This window comes from Nomascus leucogenys, chromosome 4 (genome assembly GCF_006542625.1).
Source record: "Nomascus leucogenys isolate Asia chromosome 4, Asia_NLE_v1, whole genome shotgun sequence".
Classification (NCBI taxonomy): domain Eukaryota; kingdom Metazoa; phylum Chordata; class Mammalia; order Primates; family Hylobatidae; genus Nomascus; species Nomascus leucogenys.
The window spans coordinates 16805494-16821911 of record NC_044384.1 but is presented as its reverse complement, the minus strand read 5'-3'; the positions used below and the strand labels follow the sequence as shown (position 1 = coordinate 16821911).

General features: G+C 36.8%; 1 protein-coding gene across 1 annotated transcript in view; it reads left to right on the top strand.

Moving 5' to 3' along the window:
- PHLPP1 (PH domain and leucine rich repeat protein phosphatase 1) overlaps positions 1 to 16418 on the top strand; it is a 262717-nt gene that overhangs the window by 202472 nt on the left and 43827 nt on the right. The window lies entirely within an intron of this gene.

Sequence of the window (16418 nt, the reverse complement as noted above, 5' to 3'; positions counted from 1 at the left end):
CCTGCCTCAGCCTCCCAAGTAGCTGGAACTACAGGCATGTGCCACCATGCCCAGCTAATTTTTTGTATTTTTAGTAGAGGTGGGGTTTTGCCATGTTGGCCTGGCTGGTTTCAAACTCCTGGCCTCAAGTGATCCACCCACCTCAGCCTCCCAAAATACTGGGATTACAGGTGTGAGCCACCACGCCTAGCACTTACTGTTTTTTAATAAGTCCTTCTTAACTTTATCATAATTAACTGTATATTCAATTCAATTATTTTGTTTTGAACAAACAAAATTTTCCCAAATTACTTGTATCATACACTAAGCATTTGAAGTTGTTTTGAATGGGAGGGAGAGGTTAATTTCAACATTAAATGAAGCTCTGTGATTTTGTTGTGATAAGTTGCCACATGCAGAATTTTCTTTAAAGAAAGCTTTAAGTAACAGTGGCTGTTAACTTACTTTGGAGCATCTTGTTTGCTTCAGAACCCATATGCATCATTCTAAAATGTTTCATAACCTGAGTTATTTTGACTTCTGCTCCCATGTTTATTTTTAGGGAGTGACCATTACTTTAGAGACAGTATGAAGGATCTAACTTTTAGTGTATCTCATAATGAAGACAAAAACGTTAAATTTAATTTTGCTTCTAGAAGTGCAGAGAAGAGAAGGAAATGATGACAGATCTTTTTACCTTACAAAATAAATGTTGGCTGTGTTTCAGCATGTGTCATATTATGTGGGTGAAATGGCCGCCTGCGATCTCTGGCTCTCCTAAGCCGAATTAGATTTCCCACTGCATGTTCCTAACTCCCTGAGCTTACTCCTGCCTTAATACCCATCACACACTGTATTGTAATTTCTTGTTCACTTGTCTCTCTCCATTAGTAGATTACTAACACCATGTGGCTAGTGACTGTGTCTTAATTATAGTTTTATCATCAATATCTTACACTGTCTGGAATAAAGGAAAGTGCTCAAAAAATATTTGTGTAATAAATGATAGAGAATTTAAGGAATTTCAAATACTACCTTCATTCCTGGCTTTATATTTTTTTCTTCCTCATCTTTTCCATAAATCTTTAATAAGATTAAAAAAAACTTACTACAAAAATATGACTTACATTTGGTAAAGTGTCCAACTTTTAAGCGTACTGCTCAATGAATTTTTACATATTACAGAAATGGTTGCAGGGACCACCTTACCCAGAACAAGATATAGAACATTTCTAGCACTCTTCTTTTTCCTTTTATTCTGTTTTCCTCACTTAAAAAGAAAATTATTTTCAGTGTACTAATGTAAGTTATAACGAATTCCAACTGGAATAATTATAAAGAAACAATAGAACTATGAGAGAATGGAATTGTCATATTGTAATTGGCCAGTACTATGTCATCCTTCTGGTAAAAAGTGAAATGTTTCAAGATCATTGAAAGAATTCTTGTTTTTTGGTTTTGGGTTTTTTTTTGTTTTTGTTTTTGTTTTTTTTTTTGAGACTGAGTCTAGCTTTGTGGCCCAGGCTTGGAGTGCAGTGGTGTGATCTCAGCTCATTGCAACCTCCGCCTCCTGGGTTCAAGTCATTCTCTTCCCTCAGCCTCCCAAATAGCCGGGATTACAGGCGCATGCCACCAATTCCAGCTAATTTTTGTAATTTTAGTAGAGATGGGGTTTCCCCATGTTGACCAGGCTGGTCTTAAACTTCTGACCTCAAGTGATCCACCCGCCTTGGCCTCCCAAAGTGCTGGGGTTACAGGCATGAGCCACCACACCAGGCCAGAATTCTTGTTTTTACATTAATATCAAAGCACAGTGTGCAGAGACAGATGACTTTAGACATAATGCTTTTTGGTTGTGAATACTATAAAATTTGATTTCTTCTCCTATGGAGAATTATAAGTTATGTCATAATGAGAATCCACTTGTTCCCCTAGAGTTCTACACTGAATCTGTAGAACCAAATAAAGGAATGGATTTAGGTTTTAGGAGTCTGAGTGAAATAAAAACCATTTCTGAATCTGGCCAATTCTGGTAAGTTCACAACTATTAAAGGTTATCAGTGCTAGAATTTCCAATAGATAATAATCATTCTTTATTCATTTCTGAGAATTTGATTTTACAAGGACATTTCTGTGTTTCATTCTCTGGAGACTGTATTTTCATGTTTAGTTGTGTTTGGACAAGGATTTAAGTAAGAACAGTTGTAGTTTTAGGGGATTGTGATGACTCCCAGGATTGAGAACCACTGCCTTCATTGTTGGCTTTGTAATTCTGTGCAGGTCATTCTAAACCTCAGTTTTCTCATTTTGCTGATTTGTACAATTCCCAAACGGTACCTGTATGTTGGAAAAGGAAGGATTGTGTGAACTGGAACATGAATGTGAACTGCACAAAGATGTGAACTGAGCCACTGGAAGTACACTGCTATCATTAGCTAGGCCAGCAGTGTTAGCTAAAGGCATTTAGGCAGAAATCCCCGTACAAATAGACTGACCTGTCTACAGCCAGCTGCATTTTTGAAAACAGGGACCGTGGGGGACAATTTGCCAGCCTTTGGAGGCTGTGAGGGGAGGACAGGGCAGGGTAAATGCATTTCTGGCACAGGAGAGTTCTGGAGTAAAGGGTTGGGTGAATGAGAAGGGGCAAATACCTTGCTTTTATTTTATGAGAGTAAAACAAATGACCAAAAAATGGGAGAAATAAGAAACTTTTTCAAGAAGGCATATTCCCGCACCTTTTGTTTTCCAAGCTCTAATTGCTACATCTCCAGCATAGCATAGCAACTGATTTAGTAGAATCAGAGAGAAAAGTTAAGATTGTTAATTACTTGGGCAGACAGGATTATGTGAAGGGGGTGGGATAAATTTGATTAGCTGTTTTTTTAAACCATATTTTTGTATTAGTTCACTTGTTAGAAGATAAGAAAAATAACATTTTCTAATGATTTCCACTAAATTATTGCCTTTAAAGGTTAATACTTATCCTCTTTGCACAACCTCAATAATGGAGATTTTTACCTACCTATTTTTAAAAATTTTATTACTTTTTTTAATTGAGGCATAATTTAAACTCAGGAAAATTTACAAATATTGTGTATTTGGTTTGATGAGTTTGAGGGGGGAATGAATAAACTAGTACTGACAGTTGTTGAAGTAGGCCAACCTGGAAAACATGAAATTTAAAATATTAAGGACAGTTTTTAGGAAAGATTCTTTGTGACTGGCTTCTTGCAGGTGCTTTCAGTTGTGATTTGTTTTTGTTCACATGGTTCAGTGTAGCAGACATCTCGCTGAGTTTAAATCACTGTGCTGGATGCACAGGACATTGAGAAATGACTAAACATAGGAATTATCCTCAAGAAGCTTACAGTCTAATGAAGAGTTTAAAGTAACTGCACAATAAACTATAGTGAAAGGTAGGTTTAAGAAGGTAGAATAGACGGAAAATTATAAGGTTGGTCTAGTATAATTTAGGCTCATGGTATAATGAGCAACATTTTGTTGTTGGATGATACAAAGCTATGTGTTTGGCAAATAGCTGCAGGCATTGGTGAAACTGCTTCAGTTGCCCTTCCATTCAGTTTGCTACGTAATACAAATCTTAAAAATATGTAAATTCCTTTTTTATTTTTTTTGTGATAATAAATTATGGTTACAGTTCTGTGTTTCGTTATATAACTGAGGAAAGGGCTTTATATGTTTCAGTGGTTCGTGCTCTTAAGTAGAACTTGCACTACCAAGTGTCAAGAGAAATATCAGAGAAGCATGTGTTACTGGACACAGAACAGAAGACCACATTTTGACTCATGAGAGTTTTCCTTTGCTCTGAATTTTGCCTGCTAAAGCCAGTCTCATAGTTTTAATTACATGATACTGTCTGTTAAGTATTACAGGGCCAGGCACAGTGGCTCACACCTATAATCCCAGAACTTTGGGAGGCCAACACGAGAGGATTGCTTGAGCCTAGGAGTTTAAGACCAGCCTGGGCAACATGGCAAGACCCTGTCACTACAAATTGGAAAAAAAAAAAAAAAAAAAGGTCAGGTGTGGTGGCACATACCTCTGGTCCTAGCTACTTGGAAGGCTGAGGTGGGAGGATCCCTTGAGCCTAGGAGTTTGAGGCTGCCATGAGCTCTGATCACAACCACCTACACTCCAGCCTGGGTTACAGAGTGTGACCGTGTCTCAAAAAATGAAAAAAGTTATTACAGCTTTAGAATAGTATATATTAATCTGCTATACCTGGTATTCCTGGTAGCAGGAAGCTATTTGGTAACCAAATAAGAAACGGGAATCTACGCTACATTAGACAACTTTTAATCATCTTCATCTTCCTCTAAATACTTGAGGAAGATATTCTAATCTAGATCATGGGCCTAGATTTCTCATTTACCTGTCTTTTTAATTAGAGTTGAGGATTTTCCTGATGGAAACCCCAGAAGAGTTTCAGATAATTAGGTGTCATCAACAGATGGGTGCAGGGAGGGTAGACATTCTCCATGGGTCACCGGAGTGGATGAGACATTGCCAGAGGGACTGCCATCCTTCTGTTTCTTCCTGAAATCTTGGCAATGGCTGACTCCCTGTCCACCTAGCATCCGCATGCACATTTGATGGCCAGACTGCTTCTCCTGATAAAGTCAGCCTAATTAACAAAGCCAAAAATGGACCCTTTAAAGGAGAGTTATAGGTCCCTGCTCTGGGAGGGCAGCCAGGTCTGTTTTTATTCCTGGGTGGACTAGTACAAGGTATTTTCAGGGGCAGAAGTTGGGGAAGTGTATGTTCAAATGAGCTTCGTGGTAATTGCTCATGTGTGTTTATTAAATATTCCCAGAGTATTAGTCACATTACAGACCATAAGTTTTAGTGACTCAGAGAGAATATGTGTAAATATCAAAGGGACTAAAAGGGAACAGAAAATTTAGAAGAGCGTGATCCATTGACCATGGCAACTGGTGCCTTTTGGCAAAGACAGATATTTCTGGCATTTTAAAAATCTGAGTTGTAGGCAACTATTTTTTTTCAGTGACGAGGGCTATCTTTTGATGTTCTGATGTATCGTGAAGTTCTGATGTTTTGAGAGTGAAATTCTGATGTTTTGAGAGTCACAGTGGACTAAGATAGTGTTTCTCAAAGTGTTTTCAGAATTTCCTAGAGTACTTATCAAACATGCAGATTCTTAGCTCTTAATCTCAGGTCTTCTCACTTCGATTTTAGAGGGATAGTCTGGGAACTGTATGTTTATCAAGGCTCCCTGAGTGACTCCACTGCAGATGGTCTGCTGAAAACACTGAAAGCTTAAGATGACCCAGGTACTACTGCTGAAACAAATAGATTTTTATAAAAGAAGGATTTTAATAGAAAAACTGAATGTGTCTAGAGATATTTCTAGATAACATATACATCCCCTCTCTGCTTTTTAAAGTGTTGTGTTTCTCAAATATTTTAAGGTATTGTTCTTAACCAGGGTTATTACATCAAAATCAACTGATAAGTTTTTCAAAACTAGAGAATCAGTCAGTGATGTTTAGAATACTATGAAGGGAAAGAGAATTTTCATTCTTTTCTCTCCCCTATTTCTCCCAAAAAGATCTACCTCAGTCCTGGAGAACGGAGTTGGGTGGGGGCATTGGAAAGTGGCTGATTATGTAATCTTAGCAAGGTTGGAGTTCTGGTGGCAAACTCCATTTTTATTAACCAGAACAAACCAGAAAGGTTTAGCCAGAAGCTTCCAGGCATTCGTGTGTTCAGCTGTGAACATTGCTCTGAGATTGAAAAGAGGCCATTCGTGGATTATCAGAAGAGTTCTGCCTGTACTCTGAGAGACTGCTTTGGTAATCTTTGCCCCTGTTTATCTGATGCTCCTAAAATGGATGAGATGGTCAAGTCCACCCTGCCAGTGAGGGGTGTGTGTATCCCCAGAAACCATGAAAATGCATTAGGACAGGGGTTTTTGCACCATGATGATTCTCAACTCCGCCAACCATCAGAATTCTGCTATATAGATTTTGAGGCCCCACCCTGGCCTACTTAACAAGAATATCTTCGAGTTGAAGTTGAGAATTCTTCACTAAGGAAAGCTCCCTAGAGAATTAGGAAGTGCAGCCAGATTGCACCCTACTGAGCTAGAGCATCTTCTGTGAGAAATATTGTTCCTTTAGCAGCGCCAAAATGTGGTAGCCCCCATCTTAATTCAGTGAGAGGGTAATTTATAAATAAAAAGAGAAATAAGCATCAATTCCCAGCAATTACACTTTGACTTTATCCCTGTTATACCCTAAGGTTTTGTGTCAAGCAGTGGCAGAATCAGAAAAACTGTGGGGAAGAGAGAAGAGGGGAGCTGGCAGTAGGGCTTTAGGTGGGTCTACCACTACCACCTAAGCTTAGGTATAAGTAAGTACAACTTGAAGGGATAGCAAGCCAGAAATACAGTTATTGAAGGAAAATTGGCAACTGGATTGGTAAAGAGGAAGCGAAGCAAATGGGGAAAACTAAAGGTTCTACAAGACAAATGAACCAGAACATCAGAGGACACACAGCCCTTCCCTACTCCATCCAAACAAAGAGATCCCTTAATGCGTCTGCACTTATCTATGCTGATAGAAGATACAGCACCGAACTAAGAAACTTGTAAAACAACCTGATACCGTGAAAATGACTGGGAAAAAGATGAACGATCTATATTGAGTTATTGGCTCCTAAAATGAGAAAGCAAAAAACAACATATGTCCACTGTCGAATAGTTCGTACCCCAAAAAATCTATTGTGAAGCCTAAGAAAACTATAAGACAACATTCCCAGCAAAATCAAATATAGTCAAGTGAACATTTTATGATATAAAACAAAAAAATTAAGGAACTAAGAACAAAGTGGACAAAAAGGAAGGGCTGGAAAGAAGTGATTGAACTCAGAAAATGGAAGAAAATGACAGTTATCTGAGAAATGAGGAGTAATTACAGGGTGCCCAAGGGAGAATACACCTGAAAAATTAATAGGGGACATAAAAGAAACAAAGGAAAATGAAGAGAATGAAAATAAGATGAAGAATTATTTGAAAAAGTTAGAGATAAAATAGTGGAAATGGAAGACAGATCCAAAAGGCATAACATTTGTATATGTGTCCTTGAAGAACAAAGAAAAAAAAAATTGACAGAACTATTATTTAAAAATATCATTCAAGGAATTTTTTCAACAACAAACAAAATATCTTAAAGTACATGTGAAAAAGAGTATCGATTGGGTACCTGGAATAAACCCAGAATGTTCAATTTTAAAACTTATTATATTAAAACTATTAGATTTTGAAGATATAAATAATTATGACCACCAGTAAAAAGATAAAATAGTTTTAAAAGGCAAATATTTAGATTGTCATTAGACTTCTCAAAAACATTATACAATGCAAGGTAATAATGGAGTAATGTTTTTTAAAAACTTAATAAAAGATTGACTCAAGATTTTTATATCAAGCCAAGTCTCCTTTAAGATCTAAGTTATAGAAAACAGTTAAACATGTAAGCACCAAAAACATAAGCAACAACTAAAAAAATAAATTGGATTTGATCAAAATTTAAAACTTGTGTGCTTCAAAGGATCAAGAAAGTGAACGTGCAACCCACAGAAATATATCCGATAGGGGACTTGAAAGAACTCTTACAGTTCACAATAAAAAAGACAAATAGCTGAATGAAAATATGTTCACAGGATTTGAATAGACATATCTCAAAAGAAAATATACAAATGGCCAAGAAACACATAAAAAGATGCTTAACATCATTAGCCATTGGGGAAATGTAAACAAAAACCACAATCAGATATGACTTATACCCACTAGGGTGGCTATAATCAAAAAGACAGTAACAAGTATTGGACAAAATGGAGAGAAATTGAAACCTTGTACACTGCTGGCAGGAATGTAAAATGATGCAAGCACTTTGGAAAATAGATGGTCAGTTCCTCAAATAATTAAACACAATATTACCCAGCAATTCTACTCTTAGGTATATACCCAAGAGAAATGAAAGCATATATGTTTACACCAAACTTGTATGTAAATGTTGATAGCAACATTATTCATAACTTTCTACTGGAAAGTAGAACTCAAATGTCTATCACTTGATTAATGGATAAACAAACTGGTATAATAGATAGTGGAATATTAATCACCAGTAAAAGGTACTAGTATATGCAGTAACATGGATAAACCCTGAAAGCAGTATGCTAAGTGAAAGAAGCCAGACACAAAAGGACACATGCTGTATGATTTTTTTATATGAAATATTTGGATTTGGCAAATCCATACAGATAGAAAGTAGATCCAGGAGATGTGAGGAAGGGAGAAATGATGAGTGACTACAAATGGGTATAGAGTTTCTTTATGGAATGATGAAACTGTTGTGGGATTATATGGTGGTGATGGTTGCACAAGTTTGTGAAAAAAACTAAAAAATCACTAAGTCACACAGTTTAAAAGGGTGTATTTTATATTATGTGAATTATGTTTCTATAAAGCTGTTTTTTAAAGACCTCAAGGACTTAGAGATCTGTGCACCCATGATCCCTTCTCCAGGAATCTACTAAAGCTGTTAAGTCTGATTCAAAACCTGTAGTCACGTGTAGCTTTTTAGATATACACACACCATAAAATTCATCCTCTTAAGAAAGTATGTAATCCGGTGGCTTTTAGTAGTAATTTAAATGAATTGTAGCTTATAAATATATAAAACTTAGTTAATTCATTGTATTAGTCATATTTTAGGTGCTCAGTAGCCACATGTAATAGTGGGTACCATGCTGGAGAGTGAAGACATGGAACATTTCTGTCCACACAGAACGCTGTGTGGGCATGATGTACCAGAAGATAAACTTATCCAACCAAGAAATAACTAGTATATTTTAGCAAAAGGAATGATAGTGAGCATTTTGGTATATATAAATGTAGATTTGAGACTGAAAGGTGGGAAAGAGGGTGGAAGATTAATATACAAAAAGTGGTGACAAACTGTTAGTAATGCAGCTTGACTGGGAGTGGTGGCTCATTCATGTAGTCCTAGCACTTTGGGAGGCCAAAGCAGGAGGATAGCTTGAGGTTAGGAGTTTGAGACAAGCCTGGGCAACATAGCAAGACCCTGTCTCTACAAAGAATTTTTAAAATTAGCCAGGCATGGTGGCATACACTTAGAGTCCCAGCTGCTTGAGAGGCTGAGGTAGGAGCCTCTCAGGAATCCTTGAGTCCAGGAACTTGAGGGTGCAGTGAGCTATGATTGGACCACTGCACTCTAGTCCAGGTGACAGACCCTGTCTCTAAAAACAAAATAAAAAATAATGCGCTTAGAAATGGGAAGAGAGAAAAAGGAGAAAGAGTAAAGTAGAAGGAGCTTATTGATTGCCATCTAGGCAATAGGTGTAACTTACAGAATGCTGACAAAAACTGGCAAGCCAGATAAGAAATGATTAAATAAAAATCCAAGGGGATAAGGTCATTTAATAAGACATAAGAACAAAGATAACCATAGAACAAAAATACCAACTTCCTTAAATATCAGAAAAATTAATGTATTAAAGGAGACATAATATATATCCTATAGAGAGGGAAACATGACAAATATGAATATGAAATAATTATGACAGAGTTGAGACTCAGATATATCAGTACATGTGCTTGAACCCAAGCTTCTATTGCCTTCAAGAGACCCATCTCACATGTAATGACATCTGTAGACTCAAAGTAAAGGGAAGGAGAGAGAGTGATCATGCAAATAGAAAACAAAAAAGAGTAGGAGTTGCTATTCTTGTATCAGATAAAACATACTTTAAACCAACAACAGTAAAAAAAAAAATTGCATTATATAATAAAGGGTTCAGTTCAACCAGAAGATTTAATTATCCTATGTACATACTCACCCAACATCAGAGCATCCAGATTTATAAAACGAATACCAGATCTAAGAAAAGAGATAGCGATACAGTAAAAGTAGGGGTTTTCAATATCTCATTAAACAGACTATCAAGGCAGAATACTAATTCTGGACTTAAATTCGACATTTGACCAAGTAGACCTAGTAGATGTCTACAGAATACTCCATCCAACAACCACAGAATATACATTCTTCATATCTACGCACAGAACATTCTCAAAGATTGACTACATGCTCAGTCATAAAGCAAGCCTCGACAAATTCAAAAAATTGAAATCCTGTCAAGCATCTTCTCAGACCACAGTGAAATAAAACTAGAAATTAATACCAAGAAAAACTCTCAAAACCACACAAATAGGGCCGGGTGCAGTGGCTCATGCCTGTAATCACAGCACTTTGGGGAGGCCGAGGCAGGAGGCTCACGAGGTCAGGAGATCAAGACCATCCTGGCTAACACGGTGAAACTCCCATCTCTACTAAAAAAGAAAACACAGAAAAATTAGCCAGGTATGGTGGCATGTGCCTGTAATCCCAGCTACTTGGGAGGCTGAGGCAGGAGAATTGCTTGAACCCAGGAGGCAGAGGTTGCAGTGAGCCAAGATCACACCACTGCACTCCAGCCTGGGTGACAGAGAGAGACTCCATCTAAAAAAAAAAAAAAAAAAAAAACCCATGAATACACAGAAACTAAACAGTTTGGTCCTCTGATTGACTTTGGAATAAACACAAAATTGAGGGAATTCTTTAAAACAAATGAAAATAGAGACACAATATAGCAAAGCCTCTGGGATACAGCAAAGGGAATGTTTATACCACTAAGTGCCTACATCAAGAAAATAGAAAAATCTCAAGTTAACAACTAATTGTTGGACCTAAAGGAACTAGAAAAAAACAGAACACACTAAACCCAGAGCTAGCAGAAGAGAAGAAATAACTAAAATCAGAGAACTAAATGAAATTGAGACCGAAAAAAAAAGAGTCAATGAAACAAAAAGTTGGTTCTTTGAAAGGATAAACAAGATTGATAGACTACTCACTAGATTAAGAAAAAAAAGGGCCAGGCACGGTGGCTCATGCCTGTAATCCCAGCACTTTGGGAGGCTGAGGCAGGCGTATCATAAGGTCAAGAGTTCGAGACCAGCCTGGCCAATATGGTGAAACCCTGTCTCTACTAAAAATACAAAAAAATTAACTGGGCATGGTGGTGCATGTCTGTAATCCCAGCTACTAGGGAGGCTGAGGCAGGAGAACTGCTTGAATCTGGGAGGCAGAGGTTACAGTGAGCCAAGATGGTGCCACTGCACTCCAGCCTGGGTGACAGAAAGAAAAAAAAAGATCCAAATAAGCACAAATTAAAAATGACAGAGATGAGATTACAGCTGATAGCACAGAAACAGAAAAGATCCTCAGAGATTACTGCAAATATCTCTATGCACACAAAGTAGAAAATCTAGAGGAAGTGCATAAATCCCTGGAAACACACAGCTTCCCAAGGTTGAACCAGGAAGAAATCAAAATCCTGAACAGGCCAATAATAAGTTACAAAATTGAGTCAATAATAAAAATCTACCAACGAAAAAAAAGCCCTGGAGCAGGTGAATTCGCATCCGAATTCTACCAGACATAACAAAGAAGGGCTGGTACCAATCTTATTGAAACTATTCCAAAAAATTGAGGAGGCAGGATTCCTCCCTAACTCATTCTGTGAAACCAGTATCATCCTGATACCAAAATCTGACAAGGATACAACATAAAAGGAAAATAACAAGTCAATATCTCTGATGAACATAGACACAAAAATCTTCATCAAATAACTAAGCCAGCTGAATTCAGCAGCATATCAAAAAGATAATTCATCATGCTCAAGAAAGCTTTATTCCTGGGATGCAAGGATGGTTCAATATACACAAATCAATATATGTGATTCACCACATAAACAGAATTAAAAACAAAAACTGTATCATCTCAGTAGATGTGAAAAAAGTCTTTGATTAAAATCCAGTATCCCAATATGATAAAAACTCTCAACAAACTAGGCATCAACGGAATGTACCTCAAAATAATAAGAGCCATCTATGACAAACCCATAGCCAGCATCATACTGAATGGGCAAAAGTTGAAAGTGTTCCCCTAACACTGGAACAAGACAAGTATGCCTACTCTCACCACTCCTATTGAACATAGTACTAAAAGTCCTAGCCAGAGCAGTCAGGCAAGAGAAAGAATAAAGGTCATCCAAATAGGAAACGAGGAAATCACATTATCCATTTGTTGATGATATGATTCTATACCTAGAAAACCCTAAAAGTTCCTCCAAAAGACTCTCAGACATGATAAACAACTTCAGAAAAGTTTCAGGATTCAGAATCAGCACCCAAAATCAGTAACATTCCTGTACACCAGTAACTTTCAAGCTGAGAACCAAATCAAGAATACAATACCTTTTACAATAGCAAAAAAATAAAATAAAATACCTAGGAATACATTTATCCGAAGAGGTGAAAGATCTCTAGAAGGAGAACTATAAGAGACACTGATGAAAGAAATCAGAGATGACACAAACAAGTGGAAAAACATTCCATGCTCATGGATTGGAAGAATCAGTATCATTTAAATGGCTATACTGCCCAATCTACAGATTCAATGTAATTCCTATCAAATTACCAATGTCATTTTTCATGAAATTAGAAAAAAGTTATAAAATTCATGTGGAAACACAAAAGAGCCAAATAGCCAAAACAATCCTAAGCAAAAGGAACAAAGTCTTAGGCATCACATTACCTGACTTCAAGGTAATATACTGCAAACACTGTAGGTAATGAAAACAGCATCAAACTGTTACAAAAACAGACACATAGATCAAAGGAACAAAATAGAGAACCTGGGAAGAAAGCCATACACCTACAACCAACAGATCTTTTGACAAAGTCAACAAAAATAAACAATGAGGAAAGGACACCCTGTTCAATAAATAGTGCTGGGAAAACTGGCTAGCCATATGCAGAAGAATGAAACTGGACCCCTACCTCCCACCATATACAAAAATTAACTCAAGATGGATTAAAAACTTAAATATAATACTTCAAAGGATGCAAATCATAGAAGAAAAACTCTTCTGGACATTGGCCTGGGCAAAGAATTTATGACTAAGACCTCAAAGGCAAATGCAACAAAAACAAATATTGACAAATGGGACTTAATTAAACGAAAGAGCTTCTGCACAGCAAAAGAAACAACAGAGTGAACAGTCTACAGAATGGGAGAAAATATTTGCAAACTATGCAACTGGCAAAGGACAAATATCTATAAGAAACTCAAATAAGAAAGAAACAGCCCCATTAAAAAGTGAGCAAAGGACATGAATAGACACTTCTCAAAAGAAAAAATTCAAGCTGCCAGCAAACATGAAAAAATGCTCAACATCACAATCGTCAGAGAAATGCAAGTTACAACCACAATGAGATACCATCTCACACCAGTCAGAATGACTATTAAGTCAAAATATAACACATGTTGTCAAGGATATGGAGAAAAGAGAACATACATTGTTGGTAGGAATGTAAATTAGTTCAACCCCTGTGGAAAACAGTATGAAGATTTCCCAAAGAACTAAAAATAGAAATACCATTCCACCCAGCAATCCCACTACTGAATATGTACCCAAAGGAAAAGAAATCAAGTGTCAAAAAGACACTTTCCCTGAACTCATATATTTATTGCAACACTGTTCACAATAGCAAAGTCATGGAATCAACCTATGTACCCATCGGTGGTGAATTGGATAAAGAAAATATGGTACATATATACCATGGAATACTACACAGCCATAAAAAAACAAAATTATGTCCTTTGCAGCAACATGGATGCAGCTGGAGACTGTTATCCTCAGTGAATTAATACAGAAACAGAAAAATACTACACATTCTTAATACATGGGAGCTAAACAGTGTATACACATGGCCATAAAGCTGGAAACAAGAGACACTGAGGACTCGGAAAGGGATAAGGGATATACGGTTTGAAAAACTACCTATTGGGTACTATTTGGTGGTACCCAAATATTTGGGTGATATCTAAATGCCAGCATTACACAATTTACCCATTTAACAAACCTGCACATGTACCTTCTGAATCTAAAATAAAATATACATGTACTTGAACTTAACTCACCCCCAAAATGGAAACAACCCAAATGTTCCTCAGCTGATGTGTGGATAAACAATGTGTAGCCATATGTGAATTATGAATTATATCTCAATAAAGCTGTTAATAAAAAAATAAGGAAAATACTACCTCAGGTATGGAGGGATACTTCTTTAATATTATATACACACACACTTAGTCCTAAAGCCAGTTTCTTAATGGGGAAACCCCATTGGTATTTCTACTAAGATTAGTAACAGGACAAGAAAGCCCATTATTTTCACTCTTATTCAATGTTGTGTTAGATATATTAGCCAGGTAATTAGGCAAGAAAAGATCAATTAGAGGCATGAGTGTTGGGTAAAGAAGAGATAAACTATCTCTATTGCAGTTAACATGATAGTATACTTGGAAAACCCTAGAGAATCACTGATAAATGAATTCAGACAACAAAATATTTCAATAAAGTAGCAGGGATATAAAGTTAATATGCAGAAATCAAATGCCTTTGTATACACAAACATAGCCATTGGAAGACATATTATATTGATAGTGAAAATCCCATTTAAAATAGCATCAAACAAGGTTAAATACTTAGGAATAAACAAGAAATGTGCAAAAACTATATGAATAAAACGTTAAAACAGTTCTGAAATTTGCAGATTTGAACAAGTGGAACAATATTCCTTATTCTTGGATAGGATGACTTAATATTATTAAGATATCAGTTTTTTGTAGATTACTTTGTAAATTTAACACAATCATCATGTAAATACCAAAATGCTTTTATAATCAAGTTAGACAAATTGATGCTACTGTTCATATGGTTAAAAGAATCATATAAGAATAGCTGGGAAAACACTGAAAAAGTAAAACTATTAATACAAGGGAGAGACAAACCTTACCAGACAGCTAAACATGTATGTTTTACTTTTTCTACTGAGAAGGCCTAGAGGTAATGACACACCAGTACCAGGAAGTGTACCTAGACATCAAGACCTTGGTTTTTGGCTTGGCGCCGTGGCTCCTGCCTGTAGTCCCAGCACTTTGGGAGGCCGAGGTGGGCAGATCACCTGAGGTCAGGAGTTCGAGACCAGCCTGGCCAATGTGGCAAAACTCCGTCTCTATTAAAAATACAAAAATTAGCCGGGCTGGTGATGCACGCCTGTAATCTCAGCTACTTGGGAGGCTGAGACAGGAGAACCACTTGAACCCAGGAGGCGGAGGTTGCAGTGAGCCGAGATCGGGCCATTGCACTCCAGCTTGGGCAACAGAGCAAGACTCCATCTCACAACAAAATAAAATAAAATAAAAAGACTTTGCTTTTTAAGTATCATTCTTCAACAAAAGGAATCAGGTGTCCTTGGAAACAGGATTGAGTGTAGGGCTAGAGCAGGCTGAATACAAGATGAGCCCAAAAGTAAAGAAATGCTCACAAAATGATGGGAGCATGTCAAAGGATGCATGAGTCAACTTGAAGGAGCTCCCAGTGGCCACATTTGGGACAATGTGAGCAAAAAGTACACAATGATAGTAATGAATTCTATCCAGCAGAATAAAATAAACATTGATATGACCATACTGAAGTAAAACAAGTAATTAGGTAAATAAATTGGGAGAGCTCTTGCAAGATAATTCCATCTAACAAACTGTAAGTAGAGGGAATCATGAAAATAGAAAAATCATTTGGCAAACAACACAGAAATGATTGTTACAAGCACAAATGCTAAATAAATGGGCAAAAATATGAGAAACAGAAGAGTTCCATAGTCTCAGATGATCTCTCCACACGTTTATTTAATTACAAAAGAAAAAATTATAACTTTGCAGTGGAGATGCTTGGCAGACACCACCTTAACCAAGTAATCAAAGTTAATATCTCCAATAATAAGACATTGGCGTCACATACATCCTGATGTGATGCCCTGAGAAGGGCACAACCTCTGTGATATTTTTGCCAAAAGTGCATGACCTTACTCTAATGATGATGAAACATGAAACCTAAATTGAGAGACATTTTACAAAATACTTGTTGAGTACACTTCAAAAACATCAAGGTCATCTAAGATAATAAGACTGATTGGAGGAGAAAGGAGGACTGATAATGAAATACAACGTGAAGTGTCAGCCTTGTGAAGATAGATGGAACTGTCAAAAGTACTTTGTTATAAAAACAAGCAATAATAAGAAACTTGGAATATTTACACTTCTGGCATGCTTTGGAGACAGAAATCAGGGTTGCCTAAAAGTAAGAGTTTTGCTGGGGTTAGACAGTTGTGACTATGTGGATTTTTAATGGTATATAAGTCCCAGTACAGATTTCCAGAAAAATCATTTAACGATACCTGGTGTGTCTACAAATAGGTAAATCTGTTATGG